At 39.4% G+C, this 22,798-nt stretch overlaps 1 protein-coding gene across 4 annotated transcripts in view; it reads right to left on the bottom strand.

Annotated features, from left to right (window-relative positions):
- FILIP1 (filamin A interacting protein 1) overlaps nt 1-22,798 on the bottom strand; it is a 132,326-nt gene that overhangs the window by 61,632 nt on the left and 47,896 nt on the right. Inside the window, exon 2 of one of the 4 annotated variants that reach the window (XM_061460455.1) lies at nt 14,771-14,911. The exons of the other annotated variants lie outside the window; for them this stretch is intronic. The gene's annotated coding sequence lies outside the window, so the exon portion shown is untranslated. The remainder of the gene's footprint in view (nt 1-14,770; nt 14,912-22,798) is intronic. 4 annotated transcript variants of the gene reach the window in all.

Here is a 22,798-nt window from a genome sequence, read left to right as displayed (position 1 = left end):
TCTCTGCCACTTGACGTACAGTATTGCTAAATTTATAGCACACTCTGTTGCACACTTCTGGTCCAGGGAAACTACCACTCTCCCAAATAATTCCTGGGCACAATTCAGGAAGTAACTCAGACCAGGTACAGATGCAGTCACCCTGTTCTGGAAGAGAGTTTAGCAGTAGGAGCATGGTTGGATTGTGCTGTTTGACCTCAGGGGACAGAATGAGGGTCCTGGCTCTGTTTAGTTTACAAGTAACATAGCCTTGGTGTCACACAAAACTGTGAAAATCATCCCTCCTGTGTGCCATCCTCATCAAAAAACAGTCTTCTCTGATTCCTTCTGCTGAATGCCATACAGCAATATCAAATTAAACCACTTGCCTTTATCTTCAAATCTTTTCATAGTTCTTCTCTTTTTTACCCATCAGCCCTTCTCAAGTTGTTATCCACAGAACACATTCCACTAAAATTAGCTTAATTTGCCTGTCTTTTGTCTTCTCCTGTGAATATCTCTCTCCTTTATTTCCCCTTGACCATGCAAATTGGCCAGAGAGGTTGCTAGCCCTTAAAATCCAGTTTACCCTGTAAGGTCTCATCCTGTGTCACTGACTAGCAATGGCATGGAAGACAGGATGGGTTCATCAGTGTGTATTTCATTACTTACCATCATCAAACAGATGTGCATAGGATACTCAGACACGTTTATACATGGCCATATATTGCTACCCTGTCATGTTGCTATCCTTTTTTGTCACCTTTCTTTGAAGATGAAGTAGGTCTTTATAATTATTTTTAGTGTTTAACTGTAGACTGTTATTTGTAATCTAACATGATCTAACAATCATAATTTCTAAATTATGACAAAAGATATTTGTTATAAACAATACAAAGGCAATAGTGAATTTAGGCTTGATTCAGGGCCAAGCTGAGATGTACAAGGTAAATTGGTCTCCTACAAATCAGATATTCTTCATCCTACTTGAAATTCTTGTATAACATCCTACTTGAAATTCTTGTATAACAGACAAAGGAAATCACCAGGAATTTACTCTTGCCTTACTTCAATTTACTTTTGTATACGACCATATATTTTAGTACCTTAACTTTTTACTTAAATCCATTTTACCCAAGATAGTCTAATACTAGAAAGCAGGATCTGCAGAGAGCAGTATCTTGCTTTACATCAACTACAATTTGAACAAACAGACTGAAGAAAGCTGAAGGGTCTGTGTGCATGAAACTTGCTCAGTTTTTCTATCAGAAGTTTTAATGAATAATATTCTTCTGCTCCCAAATCTTTCCTCTTACTTAAATTCATCTCTGGATTTAGTTTGCAGTTTGTTCATTAGTCAAACAGATGCTTCTCAACATCACTAACATCACACACTTTTCTGATAAGGAGCTCGGATCAGCAATTCACTAGTGACAGGGTAAAACCTAAAATACATTGCCTAATCAGCTTGGATAATGTTACACTGGGCCTGCTACGGCTTGCTACTTATTTGACTCAGACCACTGTTATACACCTCTTGCTCACATTAGCCTTGCATTTTGGTAGTTTCACACTCAGCAGGAAAATTGTCTTTTTATTATTATTGGTCACTCATGTCTTAACTTCATTAATTCAGTGGAATTCATCCAGCAGTATAAATGGGGAGAGAATTAGACCCTATGTTTTCAAGTGGGAGAGTTTCATGATGAGATTCCTTGCATTGTAGGTCTGCTCCTATCCAAACAATATGTGATACAGGTATACAATGGCCTTTAACTTCCTGAATGCTTATGCAGTATGTTTTTCATAAAGCAGTTTGGATTAAACACATGAATTATGCTTTCTAAAAACAGATTTCCATTATAAGAATGAACAATACCTGCGAACCTCAGGAAATCTTTTAGGTCTCAGGTTTGTAATGGAAAAATAAACATTGCACTATGTTTCCTTTCAGATAGGGCTTTTCAATTTGTTTAGCTTTAATGGGTTTTAAACTTTCCAACCATGCTTCCTTTCAGGATAGAGCACTCGGGATTCAATCTGTCTCTATTTTCTAAGTGTTTCCTTCTGAGTCTCTGTGGGTCACAGCCTCCAGCTACTCTCATCTCTAAACCAAATGTGTTTTTCATGGTTTATGGTGAATGGCTTCATGGCTCTAGAACATCCTACATGTTTTAAGAATAAATACTGCAAACTCTCTTTCTTACATATGTTTCCAGTTGAAAACAGATTATTACATGACAGTGTATTTTGCTTTGTAACATGCTCTATTAGTGATTTCTCTGTAGTAAGATGACACAACTGTTAAGACACGAAGGTGCACAATTAATTTTAAATTTAACTCATGACTACCTGACACATATCATACACCTCAAGCATTGTCTAATCAAACAGATGTACTTAGCTGGAAATGCTAGACTACATGAAAGGTGGTGTGTCACTCTGCTACACAGTAACTCAAGACAGCCATTTTGATCCATCTATCCATCTATCCCCATGGGAGCTGAGATAACAATTCGTGAAGCCATATAAAGGCTGAGTAGTTGACTGTAGGTTTATAAGCACGCTAACAGAGAAATATGGAATACATATTTAAAGTGTGTCTTTACCTGATGTAAATCAATGTAGGTTTATAAAGGACAGATGCAAATTTATTTTTAAAAAATTCATTCATACAGCAGCAGAGCAGCCTAACCAAATCACCCAGAGTTTTGTATCAGCTAGCAAATTAGAATATTATTGTCACTAAAGGAAGTCAAACTTGGCCTTTTAAAACATTTCTTTAGAACTTGTAGGTTTATTTTGCATCAAGTCTTACATCACTGGAAGTGTGACAGACAGCCTGTCACTCTCAGGGACATTGCCCCTGACAGCCTTTCTTTGAGTAAAAGCCTGCCAAAATCAGTGTAACACCAACACCTACTCTGTCTTCAGTTATGATGTTGATACTTTTCCAACATGCTATCCGAATGCAAAGGTGGTGTGTGCTGAAGCCAGAGATGCAGGTGAACTCAAGTTTAAATGATGACAGAAAGGGACAAAGTTTTGCTATTCACACAGTGATTTCCAAGGATTTTAAGGGCCAAAATCAACGGCATGATCCAGCTGTTGTGAAGTGCTCTAGGAATACAAAACAGCTGTAAGGATGACTGAGTTTTAATTAGAGCAGCGTGAACTAGCCAGAACATACCAGTGATCTTGGCTGAAACACTGTGTGCTGGAAAGGACTGCTTAGCATTATCATTTTGGACATTCATCTGTATTTCTGATGGCATCATAATAAAGAAGAAAAGTTTCTGGCCAGTTGCATGAAGTCATTTCAGTATGTAAATACCAAAATCCCCAAACCTTGCCTATCTGTTATTTCACCAGAGTTCCAAAATCTATTATGGGGGCACTGCCAGTCTAATATTGGTAACAAATGACCTCTGCTGTCTGCACTGATCAAGTCTATACCTCTTACAGCATTCCTGATCTGTGGAAGGGATTGTGTTCCCTGAAGAAATAGCTGGTATGGTTTATAATGGCTTTAGCATTTAATATTTAAATCTACTGTTGGTTTTTGTTGTTGGGTTTGGTTTTCCCCCACCCCTCACCATACTGCATATTAAACTGGAAACAGTCTCCAGTCAAATAAGAAGTCTTTATATGATCAGTCTCCTTGATTTCTACATTCATTGGCTACTTATTTCAATATGTGCTCACAGCATTGGTACTTGGCATGGGAACACTTTAGCCTCTCTTCTGTTTCACTCATTTGTTAAGCTTTAAGCTCAAAAGACAAATGCTATGATTATTTACTTAGGTCTGTATTGCTTTTCTGGGCATAGGTCCTTTGGTTTTCACAAGTTAGCAATCCATACAAGATTTCATGAAATAACCTTTATGTCAGTTTTACTGACATCAGGAGGAAATCTGTAAGGAATTTGCTGAGTAGGATGTCAAGAGAGGACAGGCTGCATACTGGTCCAAACCCTTCCCCTGTCAACAGCAATTTGTTCTCCCTATAGCTCTTGAAATGACAGGTTAGATTAGGCTCTGTTAATAGCTCTATTAGAATCAGATAGTGCAAAAGTGTTCTTTGAACTTAATGTGTAGCCCCTCCTGCTAAATGAACATACTGATTTTGGCTCTGTAATGCTTTCCTTTAAAAAAAAAGAACAATAATAATAATACTATAATATGCACAAACACACACAAAAGTTGATTTACAGCCATGATATGGTTGTTGCCTTTGGCTATAAATTTGTAGTCTGGAGTTCAGTTGCAGATCTAACTGATTAAGATATCACATGAAAGTGCTGGGTTTCTGACAGGCTAGCAATGTATTGTAGGGTCAGTGCAATTGGGTTATTAGTGAGCCAAAACTGGAATTATTTCTCAGCTGTGGCTTTGGGTAGTGTATCTTTCAGAGGCTACACTGCGCAGGGATTTGGAGTGGAGCAAAGGACTGTGCAGAAGTGCCTGGTACACGGAGGAACTTGCTGAGAGCTCAGGCACCGAGCAAGCCACATCTCTGCCCAGTGGTTAGCAATCAGCGTATACGACCAGGAGTGAAAAATATTTTAAATATACGCAAAATGGAGACCAAATAATATAAAACCTCCATCAGATCTTAAACACCTCATAAATGAGGAAGAGAGCTGCAAATTTTTTAAAGTCTTATCAGTCTGTATCTACAAGTAGAGAGTACCAAGAAAAAGCACCAAACAAAAGTACAGTGAAAGAAGACACCCTCTCATACGTCAGAAAGAGAGGAAAATAGGGACACCAAATTGACCTTGTTGGTTTAAAAGTCTTCAGCAAGGACCACCCTAGATGGGGATGGATGACTTTAGCCTCAAGGGATTCAGGTAGCCCTAACTAAGGCTACATAGCCTCAGTCCTGTGGCTTTCACAGGACAAACAGGTAGAGATGCAACTTTTCACACCTTAGAGACTGATTAAATTATTAGGTTTATTATTAAGTTATTCCTTATTATTACTTACTCCAGGCTGTTTTCCTGGACTCTGTGAATGTTGGTTATAATTGGTTTGTCTGACCTGAAGAAATAAAAAGGAATCGTAGTACCGAGAGGTTATCGTAGGACCAGGTAGGAACTGATGGCGTCATTGTGCAGAGGCAAGTGCTGTTCAATGCTGCCCAGCTGGACTTGGATGCTGCATGAAGCAGACATGTGTCATACTCCAGACTATGTGATAGCTGAAAAACGCCACGTTAAGGGAACGCAGACCTCATTCTTGATTTTGCTTTTGCAGATGACTCCAGTGTTTGTTTCAGTCATGCTAGTCAGAGGAGAGTGTGAAACCAAATGACTGATACAATGAAGAATGGAACAAATATCTACCCTTACCAATTCTGGAGTTTCCTGAATTTCTAAACATTCACCCCTAAAGCATTAATGCATTGTTCTCTCTAACCCTCCCCCAGTCTCTTGCCCAATTATGCATCAAGACTTATGTGCAATAGCAAACAAGAAAAGGTCTTTGTTCCTTCTGACAGTATTATACATTACCCATGTTCTTTTGTGGGAGCATATGTTAGCTGCTTGTCCTTGTTGCTGGAGAACTGGCACAGAAATATGGATACTTTATGGATCAGGACAATTCTCTACTCGGTGAACAGTTTGAATAAATGAGCTATAAGGCTGTAATTCTTATGCAGACTAGGAGAGGACTTGTGGCTAGTCAAGCTACATAACACCACTACTGCCTTCATCTTTTCACTCGGTATGCTTGTTGCCCTGGAAAATCATTTGCCATAACAGGTGTTAGGAGGAGCAATGCCCAAGCACACATGCTGTGCCTCATGCACTGAAGAAGAAATGTTCATATCATCCTGTTGATGCTGCCTTCATAGCAGGATTTGCACCACTTTCATTGTGAGTGCTACTGTGTGAGCTCTCTCCCACCCTGTAAGCCCTTTCCCAGATGCAGCACACTGCACTGGTCCCTGGGCTGCTTCCGCTGCATGCACTCAAGTGAGGAGGAGAGGCCATAGCATTGCTTAGAGGAGTGCATGCAGGAAAGAGAAACTGTCCCATGGCAGCTGGATGTCACAGTACCTCCCTTGTTTTGTCATACCCTAACATGGAGCCTCATCAGTGAAAGAAACTTGAGTCTTTTTAATTACTGAGAAAGAAGGACAATTTGTCCTTGTTATGGGCACCTGGCAAAAAATGCAGTGACTGTTTAAGATGCAAGACACGGATTATTTTCTTCTATCAAGTCACTGCTATCTCATTATTCCCTCATCGATTTTGGTGAATAGAACTTTTCATGCTGCTTGCAAGTAGTGTAGAAAAGTAGCAAAGTTATAGCAGACACAGTTGTTCAGGTACAGCATGAAAATCAGCACAGCCTTTTTGCTTTATCAAAGATTTATTTTATGGCTTCTAAAATTGATTCTTGTAACAGTGGAGCATAGTAACACATGGATCATGTGCACCAAGGATTATATCAACAATAGTTCTTTTCCTTGAAAAAGGAAATAAGAGGAATAAGCATAAATGTATTTTCAAGAAGAAAAAGATTTCTGAAAATTCCATATCCAGGTGCCATTCTGAATAAGTATAATCTGTGTGAAAGTAGAAAAGGATTTCACAAAACTAAGAAAGGAAACCCAGTCATCACTAACACAGATTTATACTGCTTTAACACCACTTTCTTAATTCCAAGATAAACTCTTCTCTGACTAAATTATAGCATAGATTTACAAAGAGCAGAGTTTATGCTGGTGTAAGTCCATTAATTTTGTCATTTTCAGGAAAACTTGTGGTTTCAGTTGGAATACTTTTATTTGAGTAATGCATGCTGACCAACTAAGGAGTAACATAGACTTGTTTCACAAAGATTCATGTTTCCCAGGCTTCATCTGGAAAAACATCTTGGATGCATGGGGCATGAGGAATGATAAGCTATTAGATCATCATTCAGTCAAAAAAAATAAACTTTTATATATCACTCTACCCATGTTTTGATTACTGTGCTTCCCAGCTGCTAGAAAGTACAAACAGGAGTCATGGAGAAGAGACAGCTCAAGTAGCTGACACCACTAGACAAACATGCCGCTAGGTCTGATGAGGATGTATTATCCGGAGTGGCCATGTGGCTGAAAGGGACTGCCCAGGAGGAAGGTAGGTGGCAAGAGTGCTAACTACCTGTGAGGCAGCCTTTCTAGCACACTTCAGCTGAGCTGGGACGCATGGGAGTAAGCTGATTCCTACTCATCACTCTTCTCTTCTGGCATGTTTCCAGCCCACTGGAGTGTCCTGTGCCCAGGAGTACTCCCAGTTTGAAGGAAAAGCACCGATCCTTGGAGGAAAGAAATGCCACTGCTTCCTGGCCGTGCGTACCTTGCACCCAGCTGGTGGACGCTGACAGATCCACTCCTTGCTGGATGAACACTGTGCCCTGTCATGATTGTTCACATTTTGTTTTACAGCTTTCTGCCCCTTTGAGTTATGCCGTTGCAATTGAAAATCAAACTGTGAACTTCACATAAAGATAAAGCTAACAACGTCACCATTAGTTTTCTCACTACGCATTTGTTTTATCACCTGACAGCCGGGAACATGCCTGGAAAATGGTTAGAGAGGTGGTGCAGATTAGCTGGCCTTCCAAACATTTTTCACTCCTGCAGATCTTTGGTGTTAGGCAAGCATTAGTCATTTCTTTTTGTTAACACCATAGAACCAAGCTGATAACCTGCAAGATCAAATATACTGTGGGCTTATGAACCACGCTATATCTCTCATAAGTAGTTTCTAAAGACCACTGCTCCTATAATGCATTTCCTGCTTCTAAGATAGCAGGAAACTGCTGAAAGCAGCAATAGGCAGGAGCAGGCTGATTACAGATCTTGCTCTTGAGTCCCTTGGCCTTATCCTCACAATGACCAACCAAAATACCTAAACCTGTTATATCGCTAAGGGAACGCAGCATGGAAAGTAAAAAGTCATTCTGTGGCCCTTGCAATCCTACTTTAAACTAGGAATGAAACATGGGACAAATAAGGAATGCAGTTAGGAAATGAGGAAACTAACTCTTATTAGCTTTCTATAAAATCTCTTTCAACTTTTCACTTTAAAATTGTTTTTTCTTTCAAAATTAACTTGTATTTTAACACATGTGAGACAAGACAAAAAGCTCAATGTCCCAAAACCAAAATTCAAGCTTTGGGTCAAGGGAAGTATTTTGCTGTCTCTTGCTGACCAGATGTGAATCATAAGTCTTGTAATCTTCAGCAGCCATGACTTGCACAGCTCTGATTTTGCTGAAACCAGTAAACAAATGCACCTAAATTTTACAACTCACTGATTTATCCTTGTTTTATGCAAATAGCAAAAAAATAAAATATAATCCCTATGTAGATACCCTCACAGATTTTGCAAGGGGAAAAAAAAATCATACAAAGGACCTGTATCTTCTACAAATATTGTCTCCAAGAGACAACAGTGTAAAAACACATCTGCAGCATCTCAAATTTCAGCTGTCAACCAAAACAGGGAACAAGTTCCAAATCTCTCTCAGTGACTCCTTTGTAGGAAGTTTCAGTTGTTGATAGACACACAGTACCAGCTTGCACATGAATGCCTGGTCATTTGGTGAGAGGTGAATTTAACCCTCAGGCTAGGCTGCCTTCCACCTCACAGAAGGTTCCTCCTCTGTGAAGTTTAAATGGTTTCAAAACAAGAAGTTAAAAGTAGTCTCTGATACTAACCTGCCTTTGAGTTTCACTATCAATTTTGGTGGCTTTACAATAACATTTTTCCTGTTGGAGGGAAAAAAAAGGAAAAGGAATTCTGTGGCTACATATATCCTGGAGATTAACCATGTCCAGGACTCCGCTCTGACTGTGAGGCCAGCTGTCCTGGAAAATCCTTCAGGCTTTTAAGCCCTTTTAGCATCCATAACATGCTGGCTGCATCCACACTGCCCACTGGGAATTCCCCCTAGCCCATGCTGAGGCCTGAAACATGCTCTCAAATGATTCGGGAAGGTGTTAAGTGGGCTGGCCAAAAGTGTGCCAGGGACCACTCCAAAGGCTTAGTAAGAGTACAGACATTCACCTTCCAATATCCATGCTCATGCCCAGGCACTGTTTAATTTATAGCCTTTCCTTTCCACAGCCTGCTCCTTTACAAACAAAGGAAATGGAAAACTAATCAGCCGTGCAAAGGGAAAGTGCAACTCACCATAAATACACAGTCTGCAGAGAGAAAATAAGCGGAGGGTGGTGGGAAAACAGAAATGATCTGTATTTTTTCATGTAAGTTAGGTCAAGGCAACTTCTGCTTATTTAGAGGTGTATTTTTATTGAAGAATAGTCTGGAAATAGTGCAGTTCAGCAGGGATCAGGAAGAAACAGGGCAGCTGAAGCAGAGCACAACATCCCCACTTCGCATCAGGCTTCTCCTGGCAGTTGCTGGGCTCCATGGCACAAACTTTGAGCTCTTCTGCTTCCTGTCACTGATAAGAGGACTAACTCTTCAAGGCCTCAGAATGCCCCCCCTGCATTATTCAAAGCACCAGCCTTAACTTGTCATTACTGTTTGTAAAGAGGTAAAAGTAAAGGAGAGTCTTACTTCATTCCTGGCAGTGCCAGCCCCAGTGACTGTCATTATTTCCCAGTAATCATGCAGGCTTTCCACTGACTTCAGAATTTGTGGCAAAGAAAGTAAAGAAGTAAATGTCAGCCTAACTGATTTAAATAATACCAGTGCCTCATGCTGACAGGAAGCCACGCAAAAACTTCAGATACCTCACCTGGGCATTGAAAATGTCCTCATCCACTTTAACAGCTTTCATTTATATAAACCATATTTATGTGCCTCTTCTAATGTCTTGGTTTCAAAATCCCTAGACAATTTCTTCACCTGAAAAGAATGAAGTTAAAGAGTTACCCTGCATGTACAGGTTTAGCTGGTTTTGATCTTTTTTTGAGCAGCCTGTCAATGTTAATCTGCTCAAATCTTCACATGGCTTTTTAGTTCAGAGCAAAAAGTCAGGCTAAGATGAAAACATAGCATAGTTACTTTGAGTAGGGAAAGAAAAGAGAAGGAAGAAGCAAATAGATATCTTTGCATGGGCTTGGTCTTGCATTAACTGGAATTACCCGCTGTCAGATTCAAGTTGCTTTAATGGCTGTGACTCCTTAAAATCCAGTTTCAACAGGGATAAAACCTAAGTGAATTGTGTTTGTCTTGTTGCAACTAGTCAAACACCCCACCTTACTTGAGTTTTTAAAAAAGGATGAATTTTCTTTTTTTTTTTCTTTTTTGTTTGTTTTCCACTAGGACAAAGTAAAAAAATCTTAGCTGCTTTTTTTAGAAAGTAATTTCAGTTCAGAGCCATGGAAAGATATCAAAAAGAGTTCCTACAAATGGAGTGGGTGTTTTACAAGGCTACATGAAGTTAAATCATCTGCACTGGCACAAATTCATACTGTTCAGCTTTAAGTATCTCACTTGTGTGACTGAGCTAGGAGCTTAGGTTTCATCCATAATCTGCAGCATCTTTGAAATGGGGCCCAGGCTCTCTGAGGTTATGTTAAGACTTCAGGCCTGCCCTCATCCTCAGTCATGCTGCTCTAGTGACCACTGCTGAAACCCGCCATGGCTCCTGTCTATCAGTGGAAGCACCTCCTGATTTTCTTTCCATGGAAAAAGGTGCTGTGCAGAGGGTGGTATTGCTACAGCCTTCCTGTGAGAGGACATAGCTGGAGGACACCACTGCATCCTGTCCTTGTGATGTGCTGGGAGGTCTCAGTTTTGCCCCTCTGAGCCAACACTGGCCTTTCTAAAGAGGTTGTGCCCTTAATTTGGGCACATCAGTAAAATAACTGATAAACTGGCCCTGGATCCATAAACACATCATCACAAAGGCTGATTCTGCTCTTGGGTGGGGAGGCAATAGCAGGTATCTGGCACCTCATTATCAGCACCTGACACAGCGCCACGCTGGGTGGCAAATGTAAGGACATGACAGAGGATGTGGGACTGTATCCACCCCTCACAGTCCCTTCTATTAACCAGCCCTGCCAACTTTGTTTTAATGAAGTCGTAACCTCAAGTGGCTTATGCTGCTGGGGTGGATTTTCTACAAGACACAGACCACTGCTGCAGGGACATTTCTGGCCAGGACGAGCAGAGAACACAGTGTTTCTAAAAAGTACTGAAAAGAGTCAAAAGGTCACTGTTACTGAGATACCTAACTGGGAAATGAGCTCGTTTGACTCTCCAGCCACAATTAATTTGTGCTGAACAGTTTCTTGGGAGGAAAAGTGGGGAACTTGGCCATTATTGCCCAAAACAACTAATTTAAGGAAAGCAATAAACAATGGATCTGTATTAGCTTTCTTTTAGTTAGAGCAAGTGAAACTAGAGATTAATTTTTAATAATTAAGGTAAATCTGGAAAAAAAAATCATAAAATTTTCAAGTTTCTATTTGTTATGAGGATGTAGGTGACATGAAAACAATATGGGTCTCAGTGTTGCCAAAATGAATTGGTGCGTTCCTTTAAATATTAAGGCATCACTGGGACTCTCAATACAAATTTAGACTGATCTGACTTTTCACAATAATTCCAAAAAGTTTGGTCACCACTCAAAAAAAGTGGGGAGGCATATGCAAATGGTATATGGTTGGTAAATCAAGTAAGAAACCAGGTTAGAAAGCAGCATATAAATAGAGAAATTACTGTTTCTATTTAATGAAAAACTGTCTGACCCAGCAGTTATGTGATGTCTCAACATTACTTATTTGTTTACTTAAATATTTTTCAGCTGCCTTCAAGGAAGTTTAGATGACTGAGAAATTACTTCGGGCTGCTTCTCCCGTGCATATGAGGTGAACCCATGGCCTTGGCAAGGACCTGCTATGATCACTATTGGTAGCTCCCATCATGTCTTCGCTCTGTGGGCAGCAGGCTGGACCCTGGACTGCCCAGGCAGCTGCTTTTTTAGGTGTAAATGCTAGTTATGGTCAGAAGGGTAGTTTTTCCTCTGATTTGCTCAAAATGGTATTGTTGTTGCTTTTTAGCTTCTCACTTGTGGTTTGGGAAATGGAAGATAAACCAGCTTTCTTCTTACAAGGATGCAAATTCACCTCTTGCCATATTAAGGTGTTATATTTAGTTATCTTAAGAAACAAGATGTGACAGAAAGTATTCTCATATGCTCATTTCCCATTTCATATACTATTTTACTCCCAGTGAGAATAAACCTCACTCAAGTTTCTATCCCTAGTGACAATGTCTAAGTGAACTTTCACTACCACCTCTTTTCTCTTAATATTCAGTGCACAGACCACAGATAAGAGCGTTTTCTTGTCTGTATTTGTCCACATGTGCACTGCAGGGATTTAAGACGTGAACGAGTTTTTTTCAGACCTACCCAACTGAAAGTTAAAGGGCAGCTATCCAGAGCTCCCAGTAGCTGACTGGTAAGCACAGCTGTCCAGAAAAAGCAAGCTCTGACTAACCAGCTGAGCCTTCACTGTATATATACTGAGAACCTTTCAGAAAAGTCAGGGCAAAGTCCTCCTGTTGAATAGATATTTCTTTACTGAATTATGAAGAGTATTTTATATCTGTAAACCTGAGAGACTCTATTAAACTAAATGTAATTTGAGAAATGCCTACTTTTGTTTATTAATATAATATTTATCAGCTAGGAAACGAAATTAAATTCATCAGTTCATGTCCATTTCTATTCAGTTACACTTTCAGATTTGCTTTTAACAGCACAACGCTTTAGGATTTGTATATTATCATCTTAGAGAAATTATCACATTCAGTTGAAACCCAGAAAACCCATCTGCCTCCATATTAAGTTCTGTAACTCATTAATCGAAGTTGATTTCAAAATCTAGTATCCTACTGTACCTTTTAAATTCATCCCACACAGCATCATTGACTGTACGCAAAACAAGCAACATAAATTAAATGCAAAATTAAAAATCAGTCATCAATTTGTCAGTTGCTTCTAGGACTGCAAAACTGAGCTGCTAGGAAATGGCCATATTTAGAGAATCTCTGTACAGCTGGGCATCTGCCATGTGCTTGACCTAAGGTAGCTGTCATGCTTGCAAAAAAATCTTGATTATGATTGTAAATACTGGTACAAATGTTATCACTTTTTGGCATAAAGGAAAACCAAAAGCTTGCACAGAAAAATGCTTGGAAGCACATGCCAGCGTGGTAGCATGCCTCAGCTATAGCACCAGCCTTCCCAGCACTAGAAATCATCTGGCCACACCCCACAGAAAGTGGCAAACACCAAGTATTCGACAAACCTCAGACTTGTTGAAATAAGCATGTGTTGAAGACAAAGGATTATAATTAAAGGGATAGGAAAGCCTTGAAAATAAAAGCATTGTCAGAATGCAGCATTTAGCATTATAGCACAGACACCATGAACAGGTGTGCCAAGCAGGCTTAGCTCCCCTGCCCTTTGCTCAGCCAGGGTATGAGGTAATGTTGTGCAAACAATTTCATGACATTATCTCTATTTAAGTAAGCAAGAACAAGGCTGGAGAGTTCTGTATAAATATTTGTCACTGACTGACCTCTCTTGAAGATGAATTTCTAGAGAGGAAAAAACCCAGAGTTATTCTTCCCATTGTATCTTCAAAAAAGATGACAGCACAATTTTATTTCGCTTTCTCAAACCTCAGAGAAACTTTTCCAAACGCCTATAAAGGTGGAGGAGTAAATAAATGGTTTGTTGAAGTAATGGAACAATTATAGGACTTCATAACGCATGTGTATTTTTAAATAAAAAACACTGTGGTTTTTTTTTTCTAATTTGCTTTAAACATTCCATAACCAGAAACTCATCATTAGGATTTTGTAGTCACATCGACTTTGTATCAGGGAAAAATGCAGTTTTGTTTGTGTAACATTGTTAGGCAAAATAGTAACTATACAAATTTAAGAAATAAAAACTTATTTATGCCAAGTTAATGGAAATTAGCAATGACAATTTAAGGAGGATTATGTGATGTATTGCAGGTTTCAACCAACTAAAAATAGAAAAGCTATACAAGCCATAAAATTTGCACAATGTACAACTTTCAGTTCCAGGAAGATTGTGCTTGCAATCCTTGACTACAAATGGAGTTGCTTTCTTACTGTTGAGCTAGATCTTCTGGGACCATAATTAGTATAGACAATCCCAAGCATTCAAAATGAGTCAGACACTTAAAATACGATATGATATTGGAATTAAAGTTGTGAAATTTTTATAAAATCAGTTAGTGATTGCCTTCCAGTTTTTGAGCTGGGTTTACAATTTCAAAGTATGTTCCAGCACCATGAGGCATTTTAAAAACTGTTACTATATAACAAATGTGATGGCAATGGGGCTTTTAAAAGACAGGCAAAATCCCACATGAATATTGTGAGACATTCAGTATGGTCATAAAAGTCAGCAGTGCCTGCTGAAGAGTTCCTCATTACGCTAACTTGTTAACTTGGGATGCTTATTACTAACTCATTAAGCAAAAACAAAAATCAGGGGAAATAAGGTACTTTCAGGATGTCCTTGGTAATCCTCAACAGTCCCTGGGGCCTTTGACAGCCCTGCAATTCAGATGAGCCTTTGAAAGTCAAGAGATGACATACGTAATATTAGTCTCCTCCTGGAGCTGACATCTGCAGGAAGCTCAAGTGCTGCTTTCCAGCCATGCTATTGCAACAGCACCTCCTGAATGTTATTAATTTAGTAGCACAGCTCCACCTGAAAGCTCCCGTGTATCAGCCAGACAGCCCATGGTGTGGAGTAATACCTGTGTCGAGGGATGCTTCCAGAGCGGGGACTTCGCTAGAATCTAGGTCCGGAGTGGGGAGGAGGGAGTCGAGGATGGAGGTATTCCTGTGCCATCACTCTGCTGCTCCCACCTGGGGCTGACTGAGGTCCCTGCTGCTCCCTAGAGAAAAGATACGGCTCAGGGGCTGCATGCAAGGACAAGGAGAGAAGCAGCATGTTCTGCTTGCTCTGCCTGCTAGCCAGGTTAGCTAGAAAACAACTTCCAGACTTAAAGTGGTTTGAAAAGTCTTTTTTTTTTTTTTTTTAGCTTAGTTATTCCCATCGACTTTACCCATGTGTCTCCAAAGACATGATAGAGCACGGTAACCTGAAGAATGCAGAATATGTTAGGTGACATGTTTTCAGGTATGATACAGTATACCAGCCCATGTGGCAAAACCTCTTGCTCTTGCTGCCTCCTAAGAGCTGGTACTAAAGGTAGCAGCTTTCTGCTTTAATTTAGCAATCAACACCAAATAACCCCCTCCATTCAGAAAAGCAGCCATACAAGGGAATCAAAAAGCTGGTGGGTAATATGCTGGGTTTCTCATTTAGTAGATTAGTTTTGCAGAATATATGCAATGCCATGCAGTGCAATGAAATGATGAAATGACAGCAGAGAAATAATATGTCCAGCTTGGCCCATCTGTTAGTCAAACTGCATGGAGTCTGCAGACTTCTGGCTGCTCAGTGAAAATGTGAGACTCCCTTGGCTGGTCAAGGTGGGCAATCCACAGCACAACAGCAAGACCTGCAGAGCAGTTTCTTTCAGAGACCACAAAGAAAACAAAGGTAGGCTGGGGACATGGCAAAAATCCACATACCATGGAGATAATACCAGACATGGAGGGAACTGGGGCACTGCTTATTGGAAAGCTGGGTATGTTTCAAGGTATATGGGGAACTGAAAGAAGGCAAGGTCTCATGTTGATAAAAGCTTATTCATGCATCTGATTAGTTTGCATAAATTAACAGAATTTGAATCCATCTTGTGGATTTCCTGAATTCTGCCCTGACTTCCTCAACTGAGCAGCACGGTTATGGTATAAGCAGTTTGGTAGGTCAAACCGACTTCAGAGTCAGCTAGCATGGAAAGAACAGAGCCAATGGATCTGAGCAGCTATGTGTCCAGGCAGGCCCAGCGGCAGGGCTGGCAGTGCCAAAGACATTCTGAGGACTGAGAGACCATGGCAAAACATTCGGTCAGGTAGAACATGGTGTTCTGGAAAGCTGTGATATTTTTAAAGAAAACGGTAATAATTTTGTTCAACTCTATACACTGACTGTTATTTAAATCATTTATATAGTTCTCCTAATAACAACGCAGTCCTACTAGGTACGTTACCATTTAAGGAATAAAGCTTGACTGCTAGGGTGTCTAAGTTAATAACAGAACAGTGTATGGCAAACTTCCCCATTATTTCTTAACAAACTGTATGTGATTTCTTTCAAAGTAGTAAATACCAACTTGGTATGTGCAGAATTTTTTTTTTTTTTTTGTCCTTGCTCTGGATTGAAATAATAAAATTTATTGCATGACGAACAATACAAGGATAGATACAACAATGGAATCTTAAGCAGCTGTAATCACAGGTAAATTGGTGCAAACACAGGAAGTAAAACTTGACCTTATAAGGGGGAAAAAAAAAACCATCTTATTTTATTTATAAACACTTTGATTTTCTTTAAAACTTGTTTAGGAAACTTCAGTCTTGAGCAGCTAGTTCTAGGAGAAAACTGAGCAATTTTCCATTTATTAATTTACTTATTAATAATAGAAAACATTTCCTACAAGTGCAAGAATTCAGGTTATCACACTGTTATACCCACAAGCTCTGAATTGTGTCTGGCATGACAGTTCACAAGCAGCAAAGGAGAGATAATTTGTATGAGACACATAGGATTTACAGGAATTAATTCGTCATCCTACAAAAAGGTTTTCCTTCTAAAAATCAGTGAGATTTTTATCATTAATTTTAACAGAGGAAGGATCAAATTATTGTCTTTAAAAAGCTAATGTGCGACTATTTAGAGCTAATAAAAGAAAGTAAGCCATGTGTTTGCAAAGAAGACCTTAATTTTCAATGATTCACAAAATATAAGAAAATATAGTTTTCTGACAATAGCAGCTCATATTAATTAATAAGATTACAAAAAAGGTAGGTCAAGGCTTGACGAGTCAAATTCTGATTTAATCTGTCTTGACTCTTCTGATTTTAAAGAAGTTACTCTGGATTTTCATCAGTCTAAAAAAGATTAAAATCTATGTACTGAATGAAAAAAAAGAAAAAGTGTCAGTGCTCATAATTTGCAGAAACCTTGTCCGCAGGAAACATGGTTTAAGAATAGGCCCTTCAGAACACTTTCTCTCTACTATTGTTTTAAAGTCACCTTACAAATGCAGTAACTACACCTAAATCTTCCCAAGAGGAGATATGCTGAAACACTTTTCAGAATTGAGTAATTTAGATCCTCTGGTGCTTTACCAAGCAGCAGGATAGGTAGATGCTTTACACTACTCTGGAAGACCTTTTTCTTCATTAAACTTTAAAGTATCTTGAAATAATATTTATGCATACATGTGTCTTACTCTCCACTTTAACTAAGTGATGCTACACTAAATATGGTGAGCAAAAGAAACACTCTATCTATATCACTGTATTCAATTAAAATACATTAAAATACTCTCCATGATATGACATTGTGTAAGCCCCTGAGACTTTGCCACTGACTTGAATAAAGCTGGTATTTCTCTCACACCCATCACACAGGCATATAAAAAACACTTCTAACCACTCGTTAGGCTAATTAAAGTAACAGCTTGCAGGCTTTGCCTCACTAGCATCTTTAACTTAGCAGGGCTTAACTTACAGTAATATCACAGCCCTTTGCACAGCAGGATGCCTCCTGGGCTGCTTTTTCGATGCCAGTTGTTGAGAGTTTTAATCACATACACTAAATAGAATCATTTTTGTTTTTTACTCTCAGCACAGTAATATGAAGCTATTGATTCTCTGTAGAATTTTTTTGCAGAAAGCATCTCAGATTTCTTTTTTCACATACACATGCCCCTTTTCTGCCATTCCACTGTGGATCAGGGAACCAAACTTATCAGAAGGAAAGCTAAAGTTTTCTTTGGCATGTTGGCCAAGATACCCTAACAACAGCTTTGGTGAAAGTCCCTATATTCCCACAGATCTACAAGCCAGGAGTCTCAAAGGAACAGCCAGGGAAAGCAGAAAGATTTTGAAGCTGTTTTGCTCACCCCCTTGAACCTCTAAGCTCCAGCTGTCACACTGGGGATGGCGCAATGAAGAGCAAGTCCTTCTGGACAGACAGTCTGGTGGGCACTGTGAAAGTCTGGCTACGCACAATTAGTCAGAATAGGACACAAACTGAAGGTGAGTTTGGCAAGCACCTCATGCCCCACCAGCATCACAGGAGAAGGCTTCAGGAGGCTTAAAGGGGCATCTACTTCCCATGACCCACAGGCCACTAGAAGGGCACGCAGCATGAGACAGTTTTCATTATCAAATCAACTCTTTGATGATGACTATTACTGTCAGAAATGTTTGTTAGAATTATAGTTCCATTCAATTTATTGACAGAGCCCAGAGGGCCCAGGACCCCATGTCAGCCCCTGTGGGACCATCAGCTCCTCTCCCGGCAGGGCCAGTCTCCATCTCCCCACAGCCCTGCCCTGCTTGGCCATGGGCCTTACTGAGCTGGACACATTTTTGTGCCCATGACCCATCCTGACCTTGTCCAATCCCCAGGGAAGTGTCTGATGCTTAAGGGTGGGGCTGCCCCTAGCTCACTAGTCTTCATGGAGATAACTCCTTCTTCCGGCCCCCAGGGAGCAGCCACCCATGCAGTGCCCTGACATGTATTTCCTTAATTGCGTATTTAATTGCTTGTAATCACAGTTGGAATTCCCTGTTCTCTTGCTTAAGAAATAGCTTGTACCATAAAAGCTTTTCATTTTCATTGATCTTCGTATATACATGTATCAGCTTAAATTTGTGCTTCTCTTTTCCTACAGCATAACTACTGTAGTTCTTTTTTCCTTATGCTACAGCACAAAGATAAGCTAAAAAAGAATTTAATATGTTTATTCCTGAGAAAAGAAGGATTGTAAAAAAAACATATGCCTCCCTCCAGTGCAGCAATGTTTCTCCTCCACACTAACAAAGGCAGCCTGCACTCCAGTGATCATGACTCCAAGCTCTGGGATGCAGACTCAGCATGACTGGAAAAAAGTTTTTGTATGAAGCTCCCCTTGAAACTTGATTATACTATCTACTCACTAAGGTTTAGAAATGAAATAGCCCCCAAAAGACTTCTGTCATAATCTTAACAGCTGGAAGTCAAGAGTTGCCTGGAGTTTTCCAAGAAGGTGTGGCATAGGAGACCAGGGGATACTGGTTTTGACCAGTCCTAGGCGGCAGTGGGATTGGTTGTTCCCCAGTCTCTTTTGCTTTCCAGTGGCTCACACTGACAGGAGCATTCTGCAAAGCTAACTCCAGGGAACCAACCCCCTGAACTCTGCCATTAAAATACAAGGAAATGCTAGATGATCTTAAGGTCCTTTCAAACCTAGCCCATTCTATAATTCTATGATTCTATGTGAACACAACTGTGGCTTCTCCAGGAAAGACTCATCACATGGTAGAGTGTTCATAGGAATTTTCTGTCATTGTTAAAAAAACTTTCAAATTGCCAGACCCATTTCTTTGATGATTACTGTCATAAATCTAATCAACTGCACACTATGCTGGCTGAAGGTCTTAACCAAATCATAATTTCTTCGATTTCCCAGCTCTTGATTAAAACCCTAAAACCTTTCATACTGCAATTTCAATCAACAACTTAGGAAAAAGCCTCATTATTTCTGATAAAGATCCCCTTAGAAGATTTCAAAAGCTTTACTCAATCTCTTAAATATTTGGCACAGCATATCCTTGCAAGCCTGAAATTATTACTCTGCTACAGTTTCTTTTATTATGCTATTATACAAGACTCTTGTACATTGTCATTTGTAGCATATTACCTCAGACTTGTTCAGGTACAAAGATGGACTTCTAGGATGACCAGGGGAATAGAGAACCTATCATATGAGAAGGCAGAATGAAGAGCGTGGCTTGTCTAGCTTAGCAAAGTAAGGCTGTTAAGGGGTCCAGTTGCTGTCTATAAATATATCATGGAGGCAAACATCAGAGATGGGGGAACCACTTAAAGTAAATTACAATGTTGGCAAGGGAACCCATAGGCACAGGTCGACCAGAATTTAATCTATGCTAGAAACCAGAAAAAACTTCTCACTTGGACAAATGAGATTTGGGAACAATTTTCCAATTGGAGTAACAGCAGTAAAAATTCTAACTCCACTAGCGGAACTTGAGAAGTTTATGAAGGGGATTATAAAATGGGATTCTTGCAATATTAGGACAGTAGAACTGATGACCCATTCCAGTCCTGTATTGCTGTATAAGCTACAGTATATCATATAGATTCTGTAACCTTCAACCAGAATAAGATATGCCAATATACTTTATATGCTTCAAGCTATTTAAAAACAAAACAAAATCAAACCTCCCAACAAAATAATTCAGTTTAGTAAGTGTATTTGTTCAGGGTAGTGGTAAAACTTTAATAATTTTCTTTCCCACAATGACAATAAATTCAATATAACCCAAATGTATTTACAAAATAAACATCTTTTATGTTCAGTTATCCATCACTGAAATTCCTAAGATTATTGATAGTTAGTTCTATTTGTCCTCTAGCACTGTTTAAGCTTTATTACAAATTTTATACAATATTTTATTCAGAACTTTAAAACCTTTGCAGCTGAAGTTCAACTGTTATTTATGGTAGTCTGCTCTAAGCTATAAATTAATTAAGGACAAGTACATTTGTGTGCTAATGCATTTTATGTTGGAGGGTGTCCAAAAGATGTAGCCAAAGGAACAGAATTATGATTGTTTCTCATTGACTTTGATCATAGCATGGGTTCTACACGTGAGAGGAAAGACTTTTTGTTAAAAATAGAGCCATCTGGTTTTGGAGATACTTAATAGAACTTATTTTTTTTCATGCTTAAAAGATTGCTTATGCTGAGCTTGAAGTAGAAACCCATGAACTTGTACAAAGCAGAAAACCTGGGTAAAAAAAGCATTTGGCAAAAAAACTTTCACCAAACACAGTATTTACATGAAAATCCATCATTTATAAAAAGTATTTCTAAATGCATACACATACACAGACACATAGACATAGACATAGACATACACATACACATACACGTACACATACAGAAACCCCCTTGAATGGGACAAAACTATGGCCATGATGGAACTATGCATATCTTCATTTTTCTGTAGCTCCTATTTGAAATTTTGACAGAAGTACCAGCATAGAATCTTCATATAAAGTGTCCTAGCACAGAGAAGGCAAATTTTACTATGAAGATGCCCAAAATACTACTATAAGATTATATTTTATGGCAATTAATAGTATTTTAATCTGATTCACTCTGCTCCCACCTAAACTGGCTTCATAAACATAATACTGGTTTTGCTGGTTTTGTTATTAGCACTTGCCTCTCTTAACTGGTGATGTTAAAGCTCTCACCAGTTTCTTGTGAGCAGTGATAATTACAGTTTTTCAGATTCAGTATTAGATGCTCAGGAAGAAAGGATCTAGTAGAATAGAAAACATCTCTCCATTGTCATCAGTTAATGGATGGGTTAGGACTGAATTATTGGCTTCTAATGCCTTTTTCTACCTTGAATAAAAATACTTCTGAAAGCATTCTAAACTTCTGGCTTGAATGAAACATTGAAAATCAAGAACTCATTTATACACGTGTTTGTCTACGTTGTAGCTTTGCATGCATTTTTTCATTTTGATATTGTTGCCTTTTCCTTTTACTGTATGCACGTTCACTCATGTACTGGGAAGGAGCAACCATCCTCTCTAGAGTCTTCTTATTCAACATCCTTCCTTCATGCCTCCATTACACTTTTTTCTCTCAACTAAGCAATCACAGTTTCACTTTTGACTCTGATGATGCTAGTGATTTTCATCACATCCTCTGTTACTATTCTCATTTGTGATGGCTTTGGCTTTATATCTTAATCATAGGAGCTAGTATGGGGCTGTGTTTTGGATTTGTGCTGGAAACAGTGTTGATAGTTCTGGAGTGTTTTAGCTATTGCTGAGCAGAGTCAAGGCCTTTTCTGCTTCTCGCACCACCCCACCAGCGAGTAGTCTGGGGGTGCACATGAAGCTGGGAGGGGACACAGCTAGGACAGCTGACCCCAGCTGACTCGAGAGTTATTCCATATTATATGGTGTCATGCTCAGGATATAACACTGGGGAAGGAAGGAGAGGGGGGGGGGATGTATGGAGTGATGGCATCTGTTTTCCCAAGTAACCATTACACATGATGGAGCCCTGCTTTCCTGGAGATGGCTGAACATCAGCCTGCCCATAGGAAGTGGTGAATGAATTCCTTGTTTTGCTTTGTTTGTGTGTGCAGCTTTTGCTTTACCTGTTAAATTGCCTTTATCTTAACCCATGATTTTTCTCTATTCTTATTATTCCTTACATCCCACTGAGGGAGTGGGTGTTAGAGTGAGGAAGAGGTTGTGTGGAGCTTAGCTGAGGGAGTGGGTGTTAGAGTGAGGAAGAGGTTGTGTGGAGCTTAGCTGCTGCCTGGGGTTAAACCATGACATGATTATATAATTTTAAGGATTCAGTCAGAATCCTTACCTCAGAAATATACATGATGTATATACATCAAAACAGTCTTGTTTCCTCCTTAAACTGCTACTTTTCTCTCCAGCAAAAAATAGATCTTGATTTGAACAGAAACTGTCCATGTGCTCTGAACTCTTTCAGACACAAACTGGTCATGCATAATTGGAGACTGATGATTTTTCAGAAGGCTGATATTCTGAAATATTTTTCATACATGGGGTGAAATGTCCTCACTATTTTTAA

The sequence above is a fragment of the Pezoporus flaviventris genome, unplaced genomic scaffold (assembly GCF_033815535.1).
Source record: "Pezoporus flaviventris isolate CSIRO_AGI_PZ_B2104156 unplaced genomic scaffold, CSIRO_AGI_Pfla_v1 ptg000031l, whole genome shotgun sequence".
NCBI lineage: Eukaryota > Metazoa > Chordata > Aves > Psittaciformes > Psittacidae > Pezoporus > Pezoporus flaviventris.
This window is presented reverse-complemented; position numbering and strand designations above follow the sequence as displayed.